The 18,217-nt window shown below is 41.4% G+C and overlaps 1 pseudogene; it reads left to right on the top strand.

Annotated features, from left to right (window-relative positions):
• The window catches only part of LOC140895942 (dynein axonemal heavy chain 11-like), a 175,709-nt pseudogene that overhangs the window by 131,769 nt on the left and 25,723 nt on the right, over window positions 1–18,217 (top strand).

The following is an 18,217-nucleotide window of genomic DNA, read 5'->3' as shown; positions in this document are numbered from 1 at the left end:
ACTCAAAAAAGCTGAAGCCAAAGTTCAGCGAGAATTGACTGGCTTACAGGCTCCAGTCCACAAAAGATTTGTGTAGGAAACTTACTGAATGCCTAGAGATATATGTTGAGTGACAGAACACTGCCATTTGTGTAAGCTTCTGTGGAAATACTTTCTGAACAGGTATTTTCTGGGTGTAATCCTGAATAAATCAAATCACATCAATCACCTTTAAGATTCAAACCAGCATTCCATAATTTCTGAGGACCGTCAAAGATAGAGCTGTACACACCGGCAAGTTGGTTTCAACAGTCTTCACATTGGTGGCACTCCTTCTGCCACCCTCAATATTTATTTTATCTAGCTGTATTTTTAAACATGTGAATAAAAATTACACTTATTATACTCCACAAGTAGAAAACTACTGTGGCCATTTACCTTTAATAACAGCGGCATGCTTCTTTTTAGTACCAGTTTAGTATAGTACTAGTTTATCTCCCAGTCTGATTTAAATATTATTCATTAATAGTCAGGGAAGAGGCATAGTAGATTTTTAATTTTGATTGTTTGTAAGAGGGGTTCTTAACACTGTCTCAGAATGAAAAGGAATAAATGTCCACCTAGAATATTTCAGACCTTAGGAAGAAATGTCCCTTGTAATAGCAAAGTTAGTGCCACGCTGTAGTTTTTTAAACGAGTATTTCACAGTCTTTTTTTGTATACGTTTCTAGTTAAAGATGTATTGACTGATCACTACACACATTTGTATCCTGGTTCTACACTGCATGCAGCATTCAAGGCCTGGCTTTATTGGACTTTACAAGAATAAATATACAATACATAATTCTTGCTCCTAATTTGAAGAATACTTTTGAGGTACAGTGAATGACTTTGTGCAAATCCTGGACAGAGCATACAGCCGGAATAAATAGACTGTGCGGTGGGGTGGGGTGGGGGGCGGGGAGAGACAGCAAAGTCTTCTATCCACCCCATAAAATGGAGCAGCGGCAGAGCTCCTCCTCTAGGCTGTGTAGACCCCATAGCTGGTATGTTCTCTTTTATGTGTGGATGTTTGGCTGATGGATCCACTGGCTCTGCTTCGAAAGAAATCCTTATCTGACATGCAGAGGCTATGGATATCCTTCAGGCTCCCCAGATCCTGCCCCTCCTCTCCCTCTCTCTCCCCCCATACAGAGAAACTACTCTGAATTTGTGTTCAAGGCCTTCCATTCCCACATAGGAGGGTAGGGAGTCAGGACTGGCCCCAGAGCAGTTAGGTTTATACTAATTTTGTAGCACTGTATATTACTGTCTTGGTGTATGTTGGAGTTGGCTGATATGCAGCACAAGTCCCAGCTAGGTACAGAGAATGAGGCAATGACCGACAGCAACAACACAAGGGATTCCTATCACAGTCACTCAGAATTATACAACACAACACAACTAGATCTTTTGCATAATGGTTAAAAAACTATTAATAATGGCCATCTTTAGTAGCGTAGCAACAGCCAAATCCTTCAAAAGAGCAAGTTTTCATTGATAAAGCATTTCATTTAAACATTGAAATTTGGCATAATGTGGACTATGAAATAAGTTTTGAAAGGACGTTGATGATTAAGAAGAAATGCAGTGGGCATTTAATAAATGGAGGAACCGCAAGATAATTAACTGGCATGCATAAAGATTCATGCTTTATACCAAAATTTTAATTTTGCACATAAATGTGCCTGATGTAGGCAGCATTTAATCACCTAGCTGACAGGAGTAACTACTTTCATTTAACCTTGACTGAAGATCATGAATTCTAACAGGTTTAATTGGATACATCATTTAACAGAATGAACAGAGCAAATTTTTCTCAATTCATAGGTTCTGATTGACATGCACCAGCAATAAGGCGTTGCACAATTAAAGCTGATCTGTATTCCTGGCCTGGGCAGCAATTGCCATAGTGATGTGACACTGTTTGATCACTGTGGCACTGAAACTATACTGAATTTCCTCTTGTTTTGAAAAGGGCAATGTTTTAAAAATACAGAGACAGAGAGATTTGGCCAATTTATTATTAGTATTTTTTAACATTAAATCACATTGATATGCACAAACTGTAAGGGAAGGGACTTGTCTTGTTATCTGTAACTCAGGGGAAAGAAGAAAAAATCGTATCTTTTATCCATTTAGTACATTATTTGCAGATAGTTAAAAATGCGGGTAGGCAAGTGAAAGGTAACACATCAGGGGCCCTGACTGTCTTGGACTTTTAATTGAAAAGGAAGTAGTGCTGCATGGCTTTCTAAATTTACCTGCAGTTTGTTCTTCTCTCCTTACTAGAATTCAGCCACAACCTACCTGGTCTGTGTGGGCACAGGAAGGAGTAGAAAACGAGGGACGGGGCAAAGTGGTAACTAAAAGCGAGTTCCATTTTCTTGCATGTAATATTTCATACGATGAAATCTTGAGAAAATTGCTTAGGTAAGTTAATACTGCCCCCAGGCAACTTCCAGTTCCCCAAACAGCTCTTATTCATCAGCTCACCAGCGGTTCACTGGCTCTGGCAGCAGTCCACAGGTCATTATTTAACCTACGTGAACTGGAACTATTTCTTTCGTGGATTAATCACAGACAGGGGTTTCTTCTCTATCTCTTCACTGTCTGCCTATTTTTCCCCCTTCAGACAGCTGCCTTTTATTAAAAACAAAATTGCCAAAAATTACTTTGGTCTCACACCGAGCCTCGGACCAATGACCCAGTTATTCCAGGGGGCATGCTGCTCCTGCTTCTAACCCTGGAAAGTTCAGAGACATTGAACTTCAAAATCATGATTTTAGATGTCTGTAAAATTCAATTAGCCATATATTTCTGCATCTGAGGGATTTACAGTTTGGCTCATTGCACTCAGTGGGCAGAGAGAAGCAAAAATTATTCCAGTAAAAAAGTTCCAACGCTCCCTGATATTTTTAAAAAGTGTGTTAAATATATACCATAACCCTAAGGGCCATATGTTCAGCCCCTCCAGCAGCACAAAGGGGATGTAATGCTGCCTGAGGTTTCTTACAGTACACGGGGAGTGCCTAGCTGGTATGGGACTGGTGTCTTGGCTTCTCCAGTACAGGAGGTGGCGCTAGAGGTCAATAGGTAGTTAGGCACTTAACATCCATTGATTTCAATGGGAATTGGATGCCTAAATATCTAAGAGGAGCTGGGCCAACGTGCCTGGGCAATCCTGCCTGACCTGAGGCTGCGCTAATATGCCCCATGCAGGGGACAGGAACGTAGCAGAAAACCACCTTTACCCCTAGCCTTTCACTCCTCTGTGCTCTGAGTGCTGCTTGATATACCTGGGGATCTGACCCTAAATATGGTGGTGTGGTATGGTATAAAAGTTATATTGTTCCTTATCTGAAATATATGTAACAGCCCTTGTTAGGAATGTTTGTGTTGTATAACTCACTTGGTCATGCCAAACTCATGCCAATACAATTTCTGTGTCAGCCACATGTGTTCTGTATTATATACATTACCCTCCTATAATGCCACAGGGATTTCAATGTGACCGTTAATGAATGAAGCTTTACAACACCCCAGTGAGGTAGCTAACTATTATCATCATCATCATTTTGCAGAAGGGCAAATCACAGCACAGGAAGGGTTTGATTTTTCCCATGATATACAGAGCAAGTGAGTGGCAGAACTGGGGTTGAAACATGGCGCTCTTAAGTCACCTGATTTAACCATCAGCTACAAAAGACAAAATTCTGCTTCAAGTTATAGTTATGAAATCTCATACTGGACAATTGCAGTATTTTTAGGGTTTAAATCCCAGATCCCAGCCAACGGGAGTATGCACATGTTCCAAATTTCACTTCTGTTTAAGTGCTTCACTGGCTCTGGGGCCTTGCGGTACAATTTAGAATTGCCTTTTTGGCTTTCAAAATTTCTCTACACATTTATTAATAGCACATCAACCATTCACTAGCCAAGTCATTCTACACTTCTCCTCTTGGAGTCATTTGTGTTCCTTTGATGTAACGCTCCTGAGTTGGAAATCATGCTTTCACTAGTGTGCACGCCCAACCATCTGTGCTGAACTCTCTCTCTCCCACTCCTTCCTCTGGGAACAACAGAGGCTCTGATCCAACAGGTCTATTCATGCATACAGTTGAGAGCGTGTTTAAGTGCATTGCTGGATCATGACCCAAGTTACTTCCTCTTTCCAAATCTTAGGCAGAATGTTCAAAAGCACCCAAGTAAGCCACTTTTCAAAAGTGACTTGGGGACTTAGGAGCCTAAATCCCATTGACAATTTATTTATTTATTAAGGCCATGGCTACAACTACAAACTTTGATTGACACAAGTTACAGCGGCATCCAGCCACTGAAGTTTGTGCATATTTGTATCGATATCCATTGTAATGGATTTTTTACCTTCAGTCCTTTTGGTACGATGTCCATCTGTTTGCATTTGGAAAGGAAGATGATGTCTGTCTGTATCTGTACAAGTTTTTTCATGCAGTTTCAAATCCAGACTCCAGCGAGAAACTGCTGAATTGGAATTCATTTGCAAATTGGATACTATTAATTTAGGCTTAAATAGAGACTGGGAGTGGCTAAGTCATTATGCAAGGTAGCCTGTTTCCTCTTGTTTTTTCCTACCCCCCCCTCCCCCAGATGTTCTGGTTTAACTTGGATTTAAACTTGAAGAGTGGTCAGTTTGGATGAGCTATTACCAGCAGGAGAGTGAGTTTGTGTGTGTATGGGGGTGGGGGGGATGTGAGAAAACCTGGATTTGTGCAGGAAATAGCCCAACTTGATTGTCATGCACATTGTGTAAAGAGTTGTCACTTTGGATGGGCTATCACCAGCAGGAGAGTGAATTTGTGTGGGGGGGTGGAGAGTGAGAAAACCTGGATTTGTGCTGGAAATGGCCCACCTGATGATCACTTTAGATAAGCTATTACCAGCAGGACAGTGGGGTGGGAGGAGGTATTGTTTCATATTCTCTGTGTATATATAAAGCCTGCTGCAGTTTCCACGATATGCATCTGATGAAGTGAGCTGTAGCTCACGAAAGCTTATGCTCTAATAAATTGGTTAGTCTCTAAGGTGCCACAAGTACTCCTTTTCTTTTTGCGAATACAGACTAACACGTCTGTTACTCTGAAATCTTCAGTGCTTGTTTCATTTAAATTAAGGTGGTTAAAAGCAGCATTTTTCTTCTGCATAGTAAAGTTTCAAAGCTGTATTAAGTCAGTGTTCAGTTGTAAACTTTTGAAAGAACAACCATAATGTTTTGTTCAGAGTTACAAACATTTCAGAGCTATGAATGACTTCCATTCCTGAGGTGTTTGTAACTCTGAGGTTCTACTGTACATACGCAACCTGCTCTACATCCACTTCCCTTTTCCCTGCTGAACCCAACAGGGGAGTGAAAAGCCGATACCAACCCTACCTCTGATTGTTGTACGATTACCTCTTCTCACATGAGTAAAACAAGAAGAAGTTGATATCTGTGTCTTGTTAACTTGTGGATGGGCTAGTTGCCAGCTCTACATTTAAATATTGTGAGGAAACATGCATGCGACACTTACCTGAGGTCCCTTCCCCTTCATTGGACTCGTCTGTGTTCAGCTGGTGACACCGGCTAGAATCATGAAAGGTATCTCTATACAGTCTGTGGAAGCAAGCCTCCAGCCTGGATCAATAGACTTGGGTTAGCAGGGCTCCTGTTAGTGCTCTAAAAATAGATATGTAGGCAACTCTTGAAAGTTGTGGCTCGGGCTCTGAAGCTCCCGCCACCCCATCCCTAGGCTTCACAGCCCACAGTCCAGCCTGAGCCACAACTTCAAAGTGTTGTCTGCACAGTGATTTTTAGAATGTTAGCTTGTGTCCCACTACCCACAAGACCATCAGCCTGGCTGCAAGGCTCGTGTCCGTGAGCTGTGTAAACATATGTGAAATGGTCCTGGCTCATGGCATGGCTGGAGCCCTCCCCCGATGTTGATTTCACACGGCACTGCTGCTGATCCCTATCTTATCCCTTTACCTGCATCCCCCATGCAGTCTGTGCGTAGCTGTCCATATTTCTATGGCTGGTCTGTGCTACATCTGCACAGTCTCTTCTCCCCACAGGCCCAGGGGATCCGATGCTTCCTGTCTACCCCAAGCGGGAATGCATCTAGTACGTGGAGTTCCATGGTGGGTTGGGCAGTTGCACACAAGGGAGAGCTGCTTATTGTGTCACTATAACTGGGCGCTTATGTCAGCCAAAGACAAATTTGAGCATAGACACCTACGCTAATAGGTTGACGCAAGGTGACTTATGTCAAGCTAACTTTGTCGTGTATGCTGTTTAGCAAATTTTTACCCCTCCTCATTAAACCTGTCTGTTCTCTTTAGTTTCCAAATGGAACTCTCTGCAGAGTGTTTTTGACACCTCCTATAAAGTATGCCATCTTATAAGAAATACATGGTATTAAAGCTTGCTAAATTTGAGATACCTTTCTGAAAAATGGTCAGTCTTCTTTCCCTCTTATGAGAGCAAATCTGTCGTTTCTTTTTTTAATGCTGTTCTGAACAAATAGCAAAAATTACAAGAACTGCCACATTTTTTTCCTACTGCTTTCCAACTGTACCATCTGATGGTGTGACTTGGGAAAGGATGCTAAGAGCAGTCATGTTTACATCTTTCTCACAGTGCATAATTTAACTTTCAGAAATATAAAATAAGACAGCAGAAATATTTTTACTTGGTCTTACAATGGCCAAAGTTGTTTCTTACTGTTTTTATTTGAAGGCACTAGACACAAACCTGGCTGCCTTAACCACTGCCTTTCAGAGCTACAGCTGAGAAAATCCGCTGCCAGGAAGAAGTGAATAGAACTAACAAGACTATTGAGCTGGCCAACAGATTAGTGAAAGGTCTGGAGGTGAGGTCCTACAGGGCAGGCTAATGAAGCAGCCTACAGAAAGCATTTCTTTGTTATACACTACTGATCTGGCAATAACAGAGGCACTTAGCAAAGAACCTGATGAGCTGAAAAAATTATGTCATTATCATTCATTTTTTTCATAATAGAAGCATGTTTTTGACCTTTACATTTTCTTATATTTTGCTTCACTGTGGTATATATTAACTGTAAGATTACCTAGTAACTAACATATCCAAGAACATTAAAAGAATGGATCTAGTGAATCTTAGGTATTGACCATGACGATGATTTAATAAGATGCAATCGCTTTATTTGCAACAATTAAACAGTGCTAATGATACTGCCCTTGCTTGGGGTACATACAGAATAATAGTTTGGGCTACTTAGTTAAGTAATATGATAATTTTCTAATTAGCTCTCTGAGATGTGCAGTCAGTGGGTATTATTTGAGAGAGAAAAAATAATGGCAAACCCATGAATTATCAAAAATCCATACTGTCTATTGATTCAGTTTGGCTCAGGGGAATCCATATTCACTGATGGATTTTTCATTCATCACCCATCTAGATTTTTACCTTATATATTTTTTTCAGATATTTTATTCCATGTTAAAATTCATTTGGGGAATCTCTTGCTATAGTTTACTGGCATTATGGGTGTTGTGCAATTTGAGCCAGTCGTTTGAAGCTGACTTAGATAACCAAATATGTGGACCTTCAAAAATAAAAGATCTATTTGTTATTACATAAATTTATATTGCTCAGTCTCTCTGGCAGAACTTAAAATAAAGCACAGCATTTCTAGAAGGATTGATTGCCTGAAGGAGAATGCAAAAGGCCCACTGTTCCTGTTTAAAGAAGCAAAATCAAATAATTTAAAATGTTAACATCCCAATTGAATTGAAAGTATAGTATATTTTAGTGAGAAACTAATGCCTCTAAAATTAAACCACATACATAATACAGAATAATAAAGGATCTAATACAGCAGACCTTTCAAAATTATTGCAATAAATGGTTATTCTGGAGCATCAGATATTATTTTCTTCCCCCTAATGTCTCATATTGTTTGGTTCCACCATGACCCCCTGCTGTGGTTGACAAGCACTGGAATAGCAACAGAGAGATGAAAAGGGGAGGCGTATAATGGAATATAATCTAAAGGAGGAGATGGAGAGAAAAGGAAAGAAAAAGTGAGTTGTTCACTAGATGAAGATGACAGTCAGGTGAATTTTAATGGCAAGTCCTTCACCAGGCACCTCTCAAAGCAACAGTTCACTGAAGAGACTGGATAGCTCAAGGGGTTGGTGGTGGGATACTGAGTCTATCACCTGTACATAATTGTATCAAATTCAATCAAGGTCAGTAATGACCCAAAGCTGTTACCTTTGGATGGTTGTTGCGTGGCCTGTATGAAGTGAATACTCTTAGACCATATCCCTAGAGAGCAAGAGGATTGATTTCTTTTCATCTTAATTTTTGCTGAGAACATATTATTTTATTAGCTTTATGCCAAAGCCCTTGCTGCAGTCATAGTTGCACATTGACCTGGCAAAGACTAGAAAGGTAATCTTTCCCAAAACTCCCTTTGAGCAAGTGCTACATAAGTGCTACATAAGTGGATCTTTCTATTACGTTAATATGTGTACTGGTTTTTTTTAGACTAAATGGAATTTCATCCTGAAAATCATTAGTATACTAACAAATAACCAGTGCTTGTGTTTTCTCTTCTAATTCCTGGTGGAAAGTACTGAATGCACAGTCTTGGAAGCTGAAGTTGTCTAGCCACAGGAAAAGGAACACGGGATCAATTGTGCACCAGTTGAAGTCAATAGCAAGTCTCTTATTGACTTTACTGAATGCAAGATCAAGTCCTGAAACAGCCAATGGCAGTGTAAGTTTCCCCTGCCACTCCACCAGAGTCCCTGAGCCCTGACACACAAGATCATCTCTAGGGCCGAAAAGTTAGTTCTGTCTCTGTATCCATTCCGTCTTTGGCCTCTGATTGGTGCCAATAATGCTGTGGTCATCTGCCTGCTAATCACAGAACTGAGGCCACCAACTCATTCCATATAAATCACCAAACAGCCATTTTCAACAACTTTTCCACCACTAATGCCCTGAGTTGATTTTTCACAAGTCATCTGGATATCAGAGATATTACCAATCCCCAAAGCCAACCAGACTCAAGATGAAGCTTTAAGCCCTTCCCTAGAAAGTCTTACATCTATGCTGCATAGCTATCCCTCTACTACTATGCTATTGACTGGATCGTGCCCCCCCCCCCGCCAAAAGCAACCTGCTTTTGAGATCAACATAATGTTGAACACAGGATATTTTGTGCAACAGAATTGTTTGAGGCTTGCTATGTGCAAACTCCAAACTATTTGTCTTGTTTCTAACACGTGTGAGTAACCCCACATGCTCCCAGAACAATGAGGACTTCCTTTCAGCAATTTGTTTGTAAACAATTAATTAACAAGGCTCTTTCATCCTTGTATTCTAGTCCAAAGATGTCAGATGGGTTCAGTCAGTCCCTCAGGATCGTGAACAAGAGCAAATTCTGTGTGGAGATATGCTCCTACCTGCAGCTTTTATTTCTTATGCTGGTTCATTTGCAAAGAGATATTGGCTAGTTCAAAACCTGTGGATGCCTTACTTGGCAAACTAGAGGCTAAGTCAAGACTTGCACACGCCTTCGTAATTGAAGTGCTCATACTGTTTATTTTTTTAAAAGTACAATTAATCAAAAAAATCCAACATCTGCTGTATTTCCTTTTTTAGCTGTTGACTCACCATGTAGCTTAACTCTACTTTCTGCAAATATCTCATTGTATAGGAAGGTACATTTGGAAATAATAAATCAACGAAGTGCACTCCTGAACAAGAGCAAATGAGGTCGCTGGCTAGTGCTTGCTGTTGTCTGAAACATATTCACTAGCTGATGTGGGCTAGACATGCAGACTAACCCACAGACCTTGGGGAAATGATTTGCAACCCAGGGCAATTGTCAGGTCCGGCCAGTATTCTGCTGAGTGCTGTGGAGAGAAGCTTCCCTGCTGCTTGCATGAGGGGACAGGCTGTTAATACTCTATTCTCGTCCCTCCACTGTGCACCAGTGCAGCACAGAGCAAGATTTAGTGTTCAGTTATAACACTGGCTTCATGGTGAATGCTATAGTTAAGGTTGCATTGAGACGTCCATCTGAACCTGCTGTTGTCTCATGCGCATAACTTTCCTTCAGATGAAAATTTCCTTTACATCTGAAATTTTTCATGCTTGGTTTCAGTTGAAATGTGATTTTTTTTTTTTTGCAAGCCTGAATAAAAACCATTCATTGGTATTGAATTATGCAAGGATGGGGAAAAAAGGTGTTTTTTCTATTGTAAAAAAGTCTTTTTTGCACATTTATGACTCACAAAAAGCTAAATGTTACAAGCTGAAACTTTCCAGGTGGCTAGTTTTGACTGAGGGCCAGTCTCCAAGCTAATTACAAAGAATGAGAAAGAAAGAGTGAAATAAAAAGTTACATATAGTGTTTTATATGATTAACTAATTTGTTTGAGATGTTTCTATTATGAATCCCTTAGCGTAAGTTTAAAGTAATAAGCTTATTTAAGATATTATAAAATATTATAATTACATAATACCAGTGTTTTGTGCTGCAATTTCACTGTGGAGTTCCATACAGTAGCTTTTGTCTGTGAAAATGTGGAAGCTCACAGTGAAAGCAGTATAGTAATTAGGGTTTTGTGAATCATGTGCTTTGACCAGAGAGAGTGCTAGGCACAACTCAGGAGAGTGCAAAGTTGGCCTTAGACTGCTGTCTGGGGCTGTCTGGATGCCAGGCTGGCCTCAGTAAATTAGAGCAGTCTGGGGGCTACTCTAAATTATTATTCAGGCTCCCAAGAACATCAAGGGACCATCCTAGCAATGAAGGACTTTCAGTGTATAAAGAACCATTCCTCCATTTCCCCAGATATACTCTTTGCAACAATGGGTGGAATAGTGGGTGCCAAAGGAACAGTAAAGTAGCTCTGTGCTACCCACGGATTCCCTCACACTGGAGGAATCCTCTGGGGCAAGGGTAATCAATAGGCAGACTGTGGACCAAATCTGGACCACCAGACGCTTTTGGACAGACCACAAAATCTTTTTATTCTCTTATTCTTATTCTTAATTTTATTTTTGTATTATTTTCTTTGGAGTCTGGACCTTGACCAAGAAATTTAGACCTTGACAAAAAATAATTGATTACGTCTCCTCTATGGGCTGGTTAAGCCAGTGTTAGATCAACTTTGTGCTAATACAGGGCAAAATTTGGGCCTGAATCTCCCTTTTTTAAAAAAAAAACATGGGAATAAAATATACACATTTATATTAATGTAATAATGTTCAGGCCATAATTTTAAACCCTCTACAGTCAGGATGTACAAAAAGCAGAGGTCTTCATCATAACGTGCCCATGTGGCATGTGGAGAGCTAAATTCTGCTCTGTTATACCACCTTAAGCCTGCAGTAACGTATTTGAAGACACAGGATTTCTTATAGCTGTGAGACAGCGGAGCTGAGAGTGGAAATTGGCCCACCAGGTACTGATTATACAGCTAAAGGTTTAATATAAGTGACTACTCTTCTGCCCTTGTATGTATAACTCTAAAATACTTCAATGAATGTTACACAGACAGTCAAATTGTTTTCCATATGTGCAGCACTGGAGAGTTGAGATCACTATGAAAATCTTAATTTGTGTATTCCCTGTCTTTTGACTGTTTAAAATTATAACCCAAGTTCTTACATTCATGTGTTGATTCGTACAAAGTTAAGAAGCATGCTGCATTTTTTTCCTGTTGATGCAGTTTTTTCTTTACATGCATTACAAATATGTGTGAAAAGATATTGTCACACACAAGCCATTGAAACTAGCAATTTAAAAGTTAACCTTTATTACTTTAGGTCCCCATTCCAATGACAGAAGGTCTTGCTCCAATCTCCATGCTGACGGATGATGCAACAATTGCTAAATGGAACAATGAAGGCTTGCCCAGCGATACACGTCCACACAAAATGCCACTATTCTTACAAACGATGAACATTGGCCTCTATTGATTGACCCCCTGCTCCAGGGGGATCAAATGGATAAAAAGCAGATATGGCTCAGATTTGAAAGTCGTCCATTTGAGTCAGGCAGGATAAAAGCTAGTTGGCAGCTACCAGAAATTAGTAGGAATAGAAACATTTATTTGTTGAGCTTCTAAAGTGGTGCGGGGGCTAATTTTATCCTGAACTGTTTTCTTTATATCCCAGGAAGCATTAAAAACTCTACTAAACTGTTTTCTTACTGTAAGCATATCAAAGTATCCAGTGAAATAACGAACTGAGCTGTCTATTAGCATCTTCAGCATTGTGTCCATGTCTCCCCCGACCCCTGTGGATTTTTACAGGTATGTTGATATTATACAGCAGGTAGTTGTTGCTGGAGATCCTGTTTTGATAGAGAACTGACGTAACCATTGATCCTGTACTTAACCAACTACTTGGAGGGCATATGCTAAAGAAAGGAAGGTAAATCAGTTTGCTATCATGTCATCAGCCATCTCTCCACTTATGGTTATCTATATTTAATGTATCTTTTCATCAAAGTTCTCTAGCACATGTGTGATTGGGTATGCTACCATCTGGGTACTGCAAGGCCCCTGAACTGTTGGGCCCAGCTGCATCTTCCAGCTGCTTAACCCTTCCGTGTGTGGCTTTACACCCAGGCACACCTGACAGGGGAAAACTAAAGTTTGGGCCAGGGTTCTATCTGCACAGTCCTGGCTGTACTACCCAGGGACCTTGTGAGACCCAGATGAGTAGTGTTCCCCACCACACCATGGAATCTTCCTCAATTCCCTACTGTAGCACCGGAGGGGTTATACCAACCTGTGTGCTGCCGCATGGGTCAAAAATAGGCTACATTTAGTAATGCTCCTCTCCCCAAGAGGAGGAGTGGCTGGAAGGGATCCATATCCTCCACTTTATTAACCTGATTTCTTTATTTCACTATTTTGACATAGGGAGCTATCTCCCCTTCCATTCAAGTCATGTACCCACCTGTCTGAGATAGAGACATGCTAATATGAGTGGGTTTCTCAGCTATTCACTCCCCTTTTAGTCTAGTGGCATTTCCCCCTCCTCCCCATTATAATCCTGAACCCTTTCCCTCCCTCTGGTTTAGCTGCACCTACATCCCTTTGTGCAACTACCAGGGATTCTCCCTTCCATCCCATGGCCCTGCCGGAGAATGAGAATATCCCATCTCTCATGGTCATTCCCTCTATTGCCCAAGATTGTTTCTGACTATAGGGATCATGCACGCTAGCTTGTTACGTTACCCGGCTTGTCTAATCTCTTTAAATCATGCAACCCTGGGAAAGTTGCCATAATGCAGCTCTTACCTACAATTTAGGCAAGAGAGAACTATTAATGGAATAGCATAAAATTCTTTCAGTTCCTTTTCTCTACTCTTTAATCATACTGGGAGAAAGTAGTTAGTGAGCCACAGTAATGAATTCCTGACTCTTGAAATTTAGTTCTAATTACAGCAGCTGTGAGAGCCCTAATCAAACAGGTCAAATTGAGGAACAAAGTGGAGTCATCACAATCCCCACATTCCTGTCCTGATCCTTTCACCTTTTTTCTCTTGTTATCTTAATTTCCCCACCTAACTTTAAATCTTACTTCTCAGATTGTCTACCTGTTGAGAGCAGCCTTCCTAAAGGCTAGTCTACACTGGGAATGCTAAAGCGCTGCCATGTCAGGGCTTTAACGTGGCTTGGGTGGTCGCGGCAGAGCTCTCCCGCTCTTTAAAAAAACCACCTCCACGAGGGGTGCAGCTCCCAACGCTGGGGCACTGTCTACACTGGCGCTTTACAGCACTGAAACTGGCTGCACTCAGGAGGGTGTTTTTTCATGACACTCCCACAGGGCAACTACATGCAGAATCCTCCTTATGCTGACTACTGATACTGGTGTGCAGCAGCTCAGAGTGGAAAGGCAGCTTTAATTTCTCACTCCCTCGGGAGGCATTTGATTCAAGAAGGGATTTCCTGGTATTTTGAGACTCACAAAGTTACTGCTACTAATTATATTTTGGTTGCAATTCTGAATGTGAATGACTTTTGAAATGCACACTTTCTGTTCCAATACACGCTACAAGTCTCTTTCGGTCTTGTTGAATAACTGAGCCAGGCATCCCATTCACTTTTCAGTCAAGCTACTTTCCCTCTCACTCACATTTTATTTCTTCAGAAGTACAATTATTTCCTGCTGTCATGTTCCTTTCCTTCACCTCCACTCTCCCCACCTGCATACAGTTATATCAGAGTAGGGGATAAGGAATGTAAGTTTCACCCTAAATTCTGGCTGATCCACCACACACAGTTTGCAAATCCCCATTACAAACGAGAAAGCCAGGCCCAGAACACTTTAATCAATTTCACTGTTACTCAAGCTGATTTAGAAGATCAGTTGTTGGCACACGTTGTCAATTTGGGAACACCAGACTTAGAACCCTTCAAGGTGTGTATGTGCATTACTGTAACATTTCTCATGTTAGTTATTGCTCTTTAGAATGACATCTCCACTTGCTGGAGGGACCAGCACAACAAACTTTTTCACTTTCATCAATAGATTTGTACTTGTCATACTAATATATATAGCCCAGCAGGCATGCTGGTGAACTTTTGTGCTCAGTGGGCCCGATTATAATTGTCCTTCCCTCCTCCCCAACCCCACCCACATAACCTAGTCAGTTATCTCACTTTTTTTTTTAATTAATAAAGAAAGAATGCATGGTTTCAAAACAATAGAGACTTTATTTCCTTTGCCAGCTGTGATCAAAGCAGGGAGGGTGGTTGGCTTACAGGGAATTAAAATCAACAAAGGGGGTGGGTTTGCATCAAGGAGAAACACACACAACTGTCACACCATAGCCTGGCCAGTCATAAAACTGGTTTTCAAAGCCTCTCTGATGCGCAGTGCGCCTAGCTGTGTTCTTCTAATCGCCCTGGTGTCTGGCTGCTCAAAATCGGCCACCAGGCGGTTTGCCTCAACTCCCAACCTGCCATAAATGTCTCCCCCTTACTCTCACAGATATTATGGAGCACACAGCAAGCAGCAATAACAATGGGAATATTGGTTGCGCTGAGGTCTAACCTAGTCAACAAACAGCGCCAGCGAGCTTTTAAACATCCAAAGGCACATTCTACCACCATTCTGCACTTGCTCAACCTATAGTTGAACTGCCCCTTACTACTGTCCAGGCTGCCTGTGTAAGGCTTCATGAGCCATGGGAGCAAGGGGTAGGCTGGGTCCCCAAGGATAACTATTGGCATTTCAACATCCGCAATGGTAATTTTCTGGTCTGGGAAGTAAGTCCCTTCTTGCAGCTGCTTTAACAGCCTGGAGTTCCTAAAGATGCGAGCATCATGCACCTTTCCCGGCCATCCCATGTTGATGTTGGTGAAATGTCCCTTGTGATCCACCAGTGCTTGTAGCACCATTGAGAAGTACCCCTTGCAGTTTAGGTACTGATTGGCAAGTTGGTCCAGTGCCAAGATAGGGATATGCCTTCCGTCTATCACCCCACCACAGTTAGGGAACCCCATTGCAGCAAAGCCATCCACTATGACCTGCACATTTCCCAGAGTCACTACCCTTGCTAGCAGAAGGTCACTGATTGCATTGGCTACTTGAATCACAGAAGCCCCCACAGTAGATTTGTCCACTCCAAATTGATTCCCAACTGACTGGTAGCAGTCAGGCATTGCAAGCTTCCACAGGGCTATTGCCACTCACTTCTCAACTGTCAAGGCAGCTCTCATCTTGGTATTCCTGCACTTCAGGGCAGGGGAAAGCAAGTCACAAAGTTCCATGAAAGTGGCCTTACGCATGCAAAAGTTTTGCAACCACTGGGAATCATCCTATACCTGCAACACTATGCCATCCTACAAGTCTGTGCTTGTTGTCCGGGCCCAGAATCAGCGTTCCACTGTATCAACTTATCCCACTTCAGCCATGATGTCCCAAATGCCACATCCCATGCTTTCAGGAACATCTGTGTCCTCCTCACAATCATCCTTGTGCTTATGGCTCCTACCCAGGTTCTGCGCATACTGCAGGATAATGCGTGAGGTGTTTACAATGCTCACAACGGTGAGCTGAGCTGGCTCCATGCTTGCCGTGCTATGGCGTCTGCATGGGTAACCCAGGAAAAAAGGCGTGAAACAATTGTCTGCCATTGCTTTCACGGAGGGAGGGAGGGGAGACAGACGACATGTACCCAAAACCAATGTTTTTGCCCCATCAGGCATTGGGAGCTTAACCCAGAATTCCAATGGGCAGTGGAGCCTGTGGGGACTGTCGATGCTAGCCATGTATTGAGGACGCACTCTGCCGACTTAATGCGCTTAGTGGGGACATACACAATCGACTTTATAAAATCTCTTTCTAAAGGTTGACGTCTATAAAATCAACCTAATTTCATATTGTAGACATACCCTAAGTTCCACTGACTTTAAATAAGCCTTAGGTCCTAAATGTCCAAGTCACTTTTGAAAATGGGACTTGAGCTGCTAAGTGACTTGGACACTTTTGAAAATGTTGCCCTAAAGCTTCCCGCCCAATGGTGTGGACACACACGAAGTCTGAATGCTGCCAATTGAGCACCGTAGTGGCAACACTCTAGTTATGTTTGAGATGGATATGTCATGTATAAGCTTATCTTGGAATGCTCCTTTTGAACTGAAATATTTTATGCTTGGTCTCATTAAAAAGGATTTTTTGGAGGTGGAACAAATACACATTTTATACTCATAAAAATTGTGGCATCCATTTTTTACTCTAGAATAACTGACGATAACTGTGTTAGTACTTTGGCATTGGCATGCACAGAATCCTCACTGAGGAAGCCACACTTTGATAATTGAGAAATAATGGAGAAAGGAATAAAGCAATGTAACAAGTAATGAACGCATCGAATGGCTCTTGTGAACTGGGTCATGAAAAATGCCAAGGCAGAACCTATGAGCACAGCCTGCACAACTCCTTCCCCAGCAACTTCTCCGCAACAAGTGTGGGATTCTGCTGGCTGGGAGTTGGAGATATCAGACCACGGAAGGGGCCTGGGGAACTTCCTGTAGATAGCATAATCCTTTCAGAACCCCACAGATTTGTCACAGATAAGTGCTGAGAAGTTAGTGTTCCCAATCTACAGTTTGTACTCACTGCAAAGTTGCAACTGGAGACCAAGGACCAATGCCAGCTAGGTCACCAAGCTGCTTCTGCAGCTGTTGGTGGGGCAGGCATGCCACATGAATTCCCTCAGACTGACATTTAGGGCCATGATTCTTTGCAAATCATAAAGGGTCTGTACTCGTAAGCCACATGCCAGGCTAGGTCTGCTTAGCTACGACCCCTTTAAACCAAGGAGATAATGCCTCAGGTTTTCCCTGGCTTTGAAGCTATTAATGTTGTGTGTGAGTTCTTCTCTCTTGTGCATGTTTTGGCCTGAAAGAGGATGACATGACTAGTGTGTGGTGCACACAGAAATAATTGCAAGATATGGTCAGACATAAATCTGGATGTTCAACTCACATTTATTAGGATGGAATCTATAGCCAGTAATTAGCTAATTTTTCTGATTTAAATCTGTTTAATAATAATCAGAAAAAAGGTCACAATTTATACATTTTCTTTCTTTTGATGTTAATCCAAAACTTAATTACTAAAATCTAGGTTTATAAGGAAAGTTTAGGAGATCAGTGTATTTGAAGCAAAGAGATGCAATATTTCCTGTGTTAACATTGTTTGATATATAGATTTGCAAACTAGCCATCTTCATTTCAGTCTCAACTCACAAAGCAGCAAAATTATTTTAAAATTGAGTTGAAAATGCTTGAGGATGAATTGCTGGCACGCCTTTTGGCTGCCAAGAGTAATTTCTTTGGGATACACTTCTGGTTGAAAAGCTGGAAACAACACTACACACAGCAGCAGAAGTAGAACTAAAGGTAAAATATGAAAAGAATTAGATCAGCAACAATAATGATCATTTTGATAAGATGAAAATGGCTCTTTTTGATCAAAACCAGATGTTTTTCTTTCATAATTATACTTATTGCATCACCGCTTTTTTCAGCATATTAATCTGTGAGGATCTCAGTGTGTTTCAGAGATTCTTTTTACTAGCTCTTTTCCGTGGGTAACAGCCTCAGTTACTTGCATAGGTGAAACTGCATGTATATGTAGCATAGTAGAATCTCTCTA

The sequence above is a fragment of the Lepidochelys kempii genome, chromosome 11, assembly GCF_965140265.1.
Source record: "Lepidochelys kempii isolate rLepKem1 chromosome 11, rLepKem1.hap2, whole genome shotgun sequence".
Taxonomy (NCBI): Eukaryota; Metazoa; Chordata; order Testudines; family Cheloniidae; genus Lepidochelys; species Lepidochelys kempii.
The sequence above is the reverse complement of the archived record's forward strand: the minus strand, read 5'-3'. Positions and strand labels throughout refer to the sequence as shown.